The sequence below is a fragment of the Dysidea avara genome, chromosome 3, assembly GCF_963678975.1.
Source record: "Dysidea avara chromosome 3, odDysAvar1.4, whole genome shotgun sequence".
Classification (NCBI taxonomy): Eukaryota; Metazoa; Porifera; class Demospongiae; order Dictyoceratida; family Dysideidae; genus Dysidea; species Dysidea avara.
In genome coordinates, this window is record NC_089274.1 from 12,078,022 (window position 1) to 12,087,407 (window position 9,386).

Below are 9,386 nucleotides of genomic sequence, written 5' to 3' on the forward strand. Positions count from 1 at the left end.
TTTTAAGCTTAACCAGTGATTTAAACACCTGTTACACTTTAGCTCTAACTGAATTAGTTTAGAGTAATGGTGGCGTTAGCTAATTAGTGTTGCAATTGGTATGATTACGAGAATGTAATGGCATCAGTAAACTCTATGTTTGAGTATATACCAGTAAGTGAATTAATGTATAATTCAGTTATAAAAGATCACAGTTGACACGCAGGGCCGCCCAGAGAAATTAAGGGGCTCAGGGCAAAGAGTTAAAGTGGGGCCCTTCACCCAAGCTGTAAGTTAAAGACCAAAAAAAAAAAAAAAAAAAAAAAAAAAGGTCACAACCTGCTGGCAATGACAATAACTACCCATCACCAACCATATCTCCTTATCTATAAGCTTACTACACTGCTCCTCTGAAGAATACTGTGACTGCTCTATTAGAGTATTTAGATCTGACTGCTCTATTAGAGTATATCGATCTTTAAAACAGATATTCAGGGGACCCTTCATGGGGCCTCCTGGGGCCCCTTTCAGGCTGGGGCCCGGGGCAAAATGCCCCAGTTGCCCCCCCCCCCCCCCCCCGTGGGCGGCCCTGTTGACACGCTGTTAAAAGGATTATTAGTTGATAAATTTATTAATGTTAATAGTAGACTTGCTGCTCCAATAACATGAATAAGTTAGTCTAGCCAGCACCTGTGTGTCATCATCAAGTTTATTAGTTGGTCAGGGCAAACAAATTTAATGAATGCATGGGTAGCCATGCAGCTAGGTGGTGTCAACAATCGTTCTGTGTTCAACATTGTATAGGGAGTTTCATTAAAAAATGCCCATGTGATATCAGAAAACATAACTGATGAGCAAAATATTAAAATCAAAACTGTGAATTGTAACTGCAACTTCCATGCATTGAAATGCATTTAATTCATGTAAAGCACAATTGCCAAGTATCAGTGGCCATGAGGCTATAATTCAAGAGAGAAAAAATGTATTGGAGACATATGGGAGGTAAGTATAAGGCAACATAGCACAGCAGTGGATAGACTGATGTTGCCAGATAACCTCAAAAGTAGGGACCCGCCGATTATGCTCATAATTTTACCTATTATGCTATGCTGCATTGCTCAAAAATTCACCATATTATGCTTAAATTAATGCTCAGTATTTACCTATTATGCTCGATTATGCTCAATGTTCATGCCTTAGTTCATATGCTTTGCTACTAGTTTAACACTGTATAGAAAGAAAAAAAATGAGTGGCTGGAACACAAATAATAAATTCTTGCTGCATGTAAGAGAAAAGATCGATATACTCTAATAGAACAGTCAGTTTGATGATTGTTCTATTAGAGTTACTGACTGCTCTATTAGAGTATATCGATCTTATTGTATTGTATTGTATTAATGCTTTACTTATTTTGCAATTATCATTTTTCCAGCAAGAATTTATACTATCGTACAAATATTTAACCTATTATAGGGTTTCCACTCAAAATAGGAAGGTGCTTCGTTTTGTTGTTTCTATAGATTTTCACACAGATTTACCTTTATGATAAAGCAAACAAGTGCTAATTTGTTATTGGAATGTTTGCAGCAGTCACTATCAGCACAATTTTAACACATGTAAATATCCAATAAGTGGTCACGTGACCAAAAATCCCTTCATATAGAAAATAAGATGATGCCTCGACCTTTTTCATTGTTTCTGATGATTTTCATGCAGGCTGACCTTAAATAAAATAAACAAGTGCTAATAATTATTAAACCATCTATTCCTTTCAATATCAATGCATTTTTAATTTTGAACACCCAAAAGTGGTCACGTAACCAATAATCCCATTACAGCTATAAAGGATGTGCTATAGTACTACAAGATGTAGAAGTCTTCATTATAAGGTAAGAAAATACACTAATTGTGACTCGGTCACCCTAAAATACAATGATTTACTAATAAACTGCCCAATTTAACTATTATGACATTTTTGGTCACATGACCACTTTTCTGTGTTTTTGTATGTTAAACTTATGCTGATACCAAATGCTACAAGCAATCCAATAATAAATTAGCACTTGTTTGTTTCATCTTAAAGGTCAGTCGGTGTGAAAATCACCAGAAACAACAAAAAGAAACAGCTTCCTATTTTGATTTGGAAACCCTACCTATTATGCTGGCATTATGCTCAATGCTTTTAGGTACCTATTATGCTCAAAATTATGCCAGCATAATCGGCGGGTCCCTACTCAAAAGTTATCAGCCACCTAATATTATCTGGTTTAGCATTAAAAAACTAGAATATTTGCGCTGTTTACCGCTTGCAATTTAATTAATAAAAAACACTATTTCCAATACAATCTGTATGGGTTAAAGCGATAACAGGACATTGCTTATAGGCAAACACATTTCAAGCTCCAAATAACCTCTAATCCATACAGTGGTCACTTAAACATCAAAATAGACATACGTATTTGAATTTGGCTGATCTGATAATGACAGTTACTTGAATTTTTAAAGCCACAGTTTTCAATTAACAACATAATCAACCCTGGATAAATTACAGTCTTGATACATTACAAAAGAAGATGTTTTACTTTTACACTTTCCAAGCTAAATCAAGGTCGTAATCAGCTTATACACAACAATTCCCTACATTTAATCACAAACTCTCACATACTAACTAGCAATCTTGCTCGCTTACTCATTCCTTCCCTGCCTCCCTCACTCACTCACTCACTCCCTCACTCACTCACTCACTCACTCACTCACTCACTCACTCACTCACTCACTCACTCACTCACTCACTCACTCACTCACTCACTCACTCACTCACTCACTCACTCAATCACTAACTCACTTAATCACTCACACACAGACACAGACACACACACTCACACACAGACACACACAGACACAGACACACAGACACAGACACAGACAGACACAGACACAGACACACACACAGACACAGACACACACACACACAGACACACACACAGACACACAGACACACAGACACACACACACACACACACACACAGACACACACACACACACACACACACACACACACACACACACACACACACACACACTCACACACACACACACTCACACAATAACACGCACGTGATTAAATGTTCAATTTAGTTACCATTTTGGAAGAATACTTTTGAGATTAACTTCTTTCTTTTCTACTACTTGTAAGGTTTCTCAGTAGGACGAGTGTTAATAATAGAATGCATAGATTATGGATACATGCATGGGATTTATTTTCCGCAATTGTTAATAAAAATGAAGACAGGTAAAAATCGCAAAACCTTCACACCTCAATCCAACTAAACACAGCTATTCAGTAGGATAGTTAGCTGAAATTAAACCCGCGCCTTTCATTTTAAAAATTTTTTGATAAAAAATAATAACAGGAAGGATTTATTAGTGTTCATTTGCTGTTGAACATACAAACATGCATCAGTAGAGTATCCTAGATATAGCTACATCATCAGCTGGTTGAACAGCACTATCAGACAATGTGCCACCCACCTCTAATTAGCCCCTCCCCCAACCCACAAAACAATAGTATGAATTAATGACCATCATGTGAGATCACGTGATACACAATTAAATTACATTTGTACACGTAGTATTAAAATTAAAGTTCAAGAGCCATCGGTAGTTGCCTTCAAGATCGAATCTTTCCTTAAAAAAGTGAAATTACGGTAATAATTAAAACAGTAATGCTCACACACACACACACACACACACACACACACACACACACACACACACACACACACACACACACACACACACACACACACACACACACACACACACACACACACAAACATCACAGTACAGCATGGCAAAGCAAACCACAATGTGCAGGCAAAGATTATACAAAGGCATGTGCTGTATTAGGGAGTTTTGCAAGCCTTTATCCATGCCTTAACAAAGTTGGCAATGACGTATATACCAGTACATACTTTAGATTCTTCTACAGATGCATGGCTTATTATGTACATATAATTATGCCATTAGTGGACAACACTATATATAGCATTGTGAACAGTGGCGTATCTAGACTTTCCCTATTGGTCGGGGCACAGCTAGGGCACAGCTAGGGCACAGCTAGGGCACTGTATATGCTGCTGAAGGCAGGGGCATTCCTCCCAGAAAAAAATGAAATTCATCAGCTGCAAAATGGCATTTGAAGCCATTGCAGCTACAAAAAAACATGCTTTTAGATTTTTATGAAGTAGCTATATATATAGCTAGCTATATTTACCTGTTCAGATTGTACAGTAACACTAAAAACATTACAATAAGACAACACTACACCTATACCTGATGAAATCTTACAAGGATCTATAGATATGAACTACAAGAACTGAAGAACACTAGGAAGACACGTCCTTATCAATATCACCAATGCAACGTGATTTAATCACGTGCTCAATTGGTGGGCGTTAATTAGAGTCCCCGTAATTACTGGCTTCGTGACAGCTCAGTACTAATAATTTGGTGAGTAATTTAGTGTAGAATAAGTTTCACTTGTTAGATAATGCAATGACTCATGAAAAGTTGGTGATTGTGGGTTTAGTAATCTTCAGTTTGGTAGGGCACTAGCCAAATTTGGCAGGGCCTAGGCCCTACAAAGCCTTGCCGTATAGTACGCCAATGATTGTGAAGATGTGATCTTATTTCCATAATATGACTATAATATTATATCAAAGGTATAGATTGTATTGGATACTAGCAGGTTTAAGCTTATAATGTGCGACAAACCATGCATCCATATCAATACTACTCTGTACATTTTGTCAAATCACAGCCAAAACCTCAATGGTCAATTTTTTTCTTCATAAAATTCTAAATTTTACCCTTAATTCTAAAGAATTAATCATTTAAAAGATTTAATATCTACTTTATAACCCTTTCACTATCTCAGGTTTGTCAAACAAACTGATTAAAAAAAAACCTTGTACAGTGGATCCTCACTAATCCGAACAGTTCTGTTCTCAAGTTGACAAAAGTCTGTTCAGATTAGTGAATTTGTTTGGATTAGTGAACCCATTGATTATATACAGAACCTAATTCAATTACTCTAATAGAACATACATTTGTTTGCAAATACTCTAATAAAACAGTCATTTGTACTGTTCGGATTATCGAGCGTTCGGATTACTGGAGTTCGGATTAGTGAGGATCCACTGTAATTCCCTTGTCCAATACAAAATACATGTGTTTTGTAATATATTCAGAAAACACAAAAGTACAGACATTAGCACTCATAATTTCTACAGCACATTATACCATGAAAGAAAGCCCATGAATTGCCCTATACAATGCCACCCATACTGGGGTTGTAACGTTACCACAGTGTCACTTATTCATTGTTGATGATGGCATAATGCACACTCTATACAAAAGCCTATTGGAGAAATCGATTATGCGGGTGAACAAATCCCAACAGTACAGACTGTTATCCTCCACCAAATCCCCAAAACTTGGTATCATTGTATGTGTTGAAGCGTACTGATTACAAGTCCACCCGTACTGAGTGTTTAACTGGTGATTTTACAGAGAAGTACTCGAAAAACCTATCTTTCCAGCATTTTTTTACGTACCTGATGATGCGTAATTCACTAGAACAAGGCTCTTTCTGCCCTTCCCGTTCATCTCAGAGCAAAATCTAATATACCATAGGACTCGCCTGACATTAACGAATTCAATAAACTAAACGGTATTTCCGTAAACTGAAGTGTGCGGAAGTTATAGTGGTTTGTTTACGAGGTGGTATAATTTTTTTCTGGAAACAGGCAAAACCTTGTGGAATCCAGTAACTTTGACATTAGTTTTGATATGCGTTATAGATTTATAGTATGTCAGTCTCTCATAAGGTAATGACTGAAACATTTTGTAGCTGTTGTCATATATAAGTATTGGAGCTATATAGCTGCATATGGCTACCATGGTATAAGGTGGGAGTTTACTGTACTTACTGTATGGGGATTTCAATGGGATTTTTTATTGATGTAACATAGATTGTTTAATTTTAGAAAACAAGCCATGTATAGCTAGGTGTGCCACACATATTTGGTAGAACTACTATATAGTATGGTGTTGACTGCATTGCTTAAGGCTCTGTAAGTCTGTAAACTTTTTTTGTCTCCACTACACCATAGGTTGATTACATATAGAGACTCTTATGTTGACTTTGCTATCGTATAATATGGTGCGATAAAAAAGGATAGCTAATAATTGATTGTACATCTTACAATGAATCTCATAGCTAGACTACTACTACCTTTGGATCAATAATGTGATCTCAATAATGCATGCATGAGGTACTGTCTTAATGAAGTCATAGTGTACACCTTGGTCTTTTGTCCAGGACTATGGCCACTATAACAAGGTGGTCTTTGGTGATCACTGATGGGTGTTTTCTATTTATTGCCCACCTGTTATACTCTAAACACTGAACCATTGTTTAAAAAACTGGAATTTTAAACAGGGTTATTGGTATTTGAGTGTATAAGAATGATGTATCACCCACCACACTATATGCAAGCATTAATACATGTAGCTTCTTTACTTCTGTATAGCTACTGGCTACTGAATAATGAGGTATGTCAGAGTGATAATAAAGCCCCCTGTATACCTTTAAAAGACTACCCTTAACCATGTGAGCATTATATATACCATGTGTGTAGTACTGTTACATGTGTATAGCTATGTGTATTGCAGCAATGCTAAACGATGCAGTGTACGGTATCAGGGGTTTCTGTGATACCTTACAAATTACATAAAGACCTGGGGAATGCTAAGTAATTTATATTGTTTGCTATCAGAAATAATGCGTGCAGTCATCAAACATTATATAGTGAGCTATTATGCTTGTAACTGTTGTGGAGGCCACAAAATAAAGTGAGATTGTGTGATCACTGCACGTGTAAGCAGATTTGGACATGATTACTCTGCTGGCTATAAATCAAGTTTACTAGTTAGGGAACAACGGGATCTAGTGACTAATGGGATCTAGTGACTAATGGGACTAATGGGATCTAGTGACTAATGGGATCTAGTGACTAATGGGATCTAGTGACTAATGGGAGCTGTCATGCACAGAAGACCCGACTTGGTCTGTATAGGTAGGTACTTGGCTGTAAACAATTTAAAACAGCATTTTAGAAATTATGCAGTATTTTGTGATTATAAATAATCATTGGCAGTTTAGTGTCTGTATTATAATATTATTTCATAGTAAACTAGGTGTCATATAAAAGTGCTTGTTGGACAATTCTGCGACTGTCCCAGGGAAAATGTGCTAGTAGATAGTATGAAATAATACTATTGATATACAATACTGTATATCTTAGGAATGTTTAACAATTAACAATAAAATTAATAACAAGTGCTTTCCCTGGGAAGTACTCATGAAGTAATACTATAATTATGTTAGAAATGCTTAACAATTAAACAATAAATAAATTGATGTCATGGGGTACATTGAGATATAAGTCACTCTCTAGAGTTCCTATGGATACATTGACAAATAGAAAACACTCTGTGCCTGGCAGACTCCTGTAAGCGTTTGAGCACAAATTGGATGGCTGCAGAATCGAGGCTAACATCATTTTCCTATATAATATGCTATACGTGCATAGGATGGGAATTTACGTTATGCAAGTTCCATCAGCTCCAACACCTGATATGGTTCCTGCTGTAATTACCTTTGTAGTGCGGCATGCTGAAGATTTCATTTTCAATATTGATTACAAAGTGACAAATTAACAGATTACTGTTACACTTCTATATTTGGTCGTTACAACAATGGACTTTAATCTGCTATGTATATAATTTCCTAGAAAGTACAATATTTTACAGTATATGCTTGCTTTCTTTCCCCCTAAGATTTATAAACTTAATTACCATACTTTTTCTGTTACTTCAGGTAGACCCCCCTGCATGTGTTGATGTAAATTGTTTACTCTAGTTTTATTATCATAGTGTAATTAAAGGGACTTCACTACATGATCTGTGCTTGTATAGTGATAACTTGCGGCATCCATTTAACCTTTGAGACCGTGCTAAAGTGTGTGAAGCCACGTGTTTAATATCAGGAGTCTAAAAATGTACATCAATACAAATAGGACCACAGAGGAGGATCCTTATTATATAGGTGTCCACATTTTAGGATGCCTCTTTGATGTGGTTCCACTATAGATCATTTCCTTTGAAGTAATATAGTCCTATACTTGGACAAGGCTTTACTATTTTCAATTTACACACTTTTTATCTCATTGTTGGCCTTTGTTGGGATTTTATGTGGGAAATTTTTATTGCATCATCCACCATTGTATCCATTTGTGCCTAAATATGGAATTGTATTTCAGTTAGCCAGCAACCTTACAACAAAACCACAACCACTCCTTATATGGTTTCTGTTTTCCTTCATAGTATTTTTTGTGGCAATTCACATGAAGTGCATTTACTATTGTATGGATTATGAGAAGAAATACTAGCTATAGCCTTGAACAAAGTGTTTGTCTGGGTTTAAATCATTGCATTTTCTTTGTTTATCGTAAATAAATTTCGAGGTATCCATATGTATAGTATATTTGTAGAGATTTGACAATATATATGTAGCAAAAGAGTAGAAGTTGTTTGAACTTGTTGCTTTGTTGTATATCTAAAAGCTTTTATAAACCATTTGCATGAATGTAACATTCAGTAATAGGACAATAAGCACTACATGTGTATACAGACATTATCACAGTCTGTATATTGTTTTGTTAATGTACCATTGTTATATGATAAACAACGTGTTAAACACACAGCTTTTGTTTTCATACATGCCTTTATATAACTCAAGTGTGTATAGGGTAAATATATATAAATGGTTGTAAACATATTCTAGGAACTGTGTAACATATAACTAACTAACAACTAACTTTTGTTCTCTGCCAAACACATCATGTCATTCATATTTATTATTTATCATTATTGTCATATCAGTATAGTTTAGACTTCTCTAGTCGCTCCGACTAGTGTCACACAGGTGCTATGAAAACATTTGTTGCATGCTGTGCATTTTCCACCGATCAGTTTATAAACTAAACATTGGGTAATCACTGTAACCTATGAATATTCCTTTATAATTTGTTGACTAAGTAATTATGGTTTGACACTACATCCTTTCTTTAGAAACAGGGTCATGTGCTGTAGCTAGTTTGTTTAGTAACTGTATGTTACTTGGTTAGATGCCATCATATTATCTACATTATACGTGAAAACTCAATGACATGAGCATTGGAACACACATGTTGAATTCCTTGATTAGGTACTTTTCAATAATAGCAAAAAACTTGGTTCCTTAACTTCCTTGTTACCAATTTATAACTAAAATTGATAG

At 35.8% G+C, this 9,386-nt stretch overlaps 1 long non-coding RNA gene across 1 annotated transcript; it reads left to right on the plus strand.

The window, feature by feature from the left end:
* Nucleotides 1-4,416: 4,416 nt before the first annotated feature.
* On the plus strand, nt 4,417-9,050 carry LOC136249391 (uncharacterized). The gene is made up of 3 exons (XR_010698190.1): nt 4,417-4,492; nt 6,577-6,656; nt 8,432-9,050. It is a non-coding gene; the product is annotated as an uncharacterized lncRNA (long non-coding RNA).
* Nucleotides 9,051-9,386: the final 336 nt, after the last annotated feature.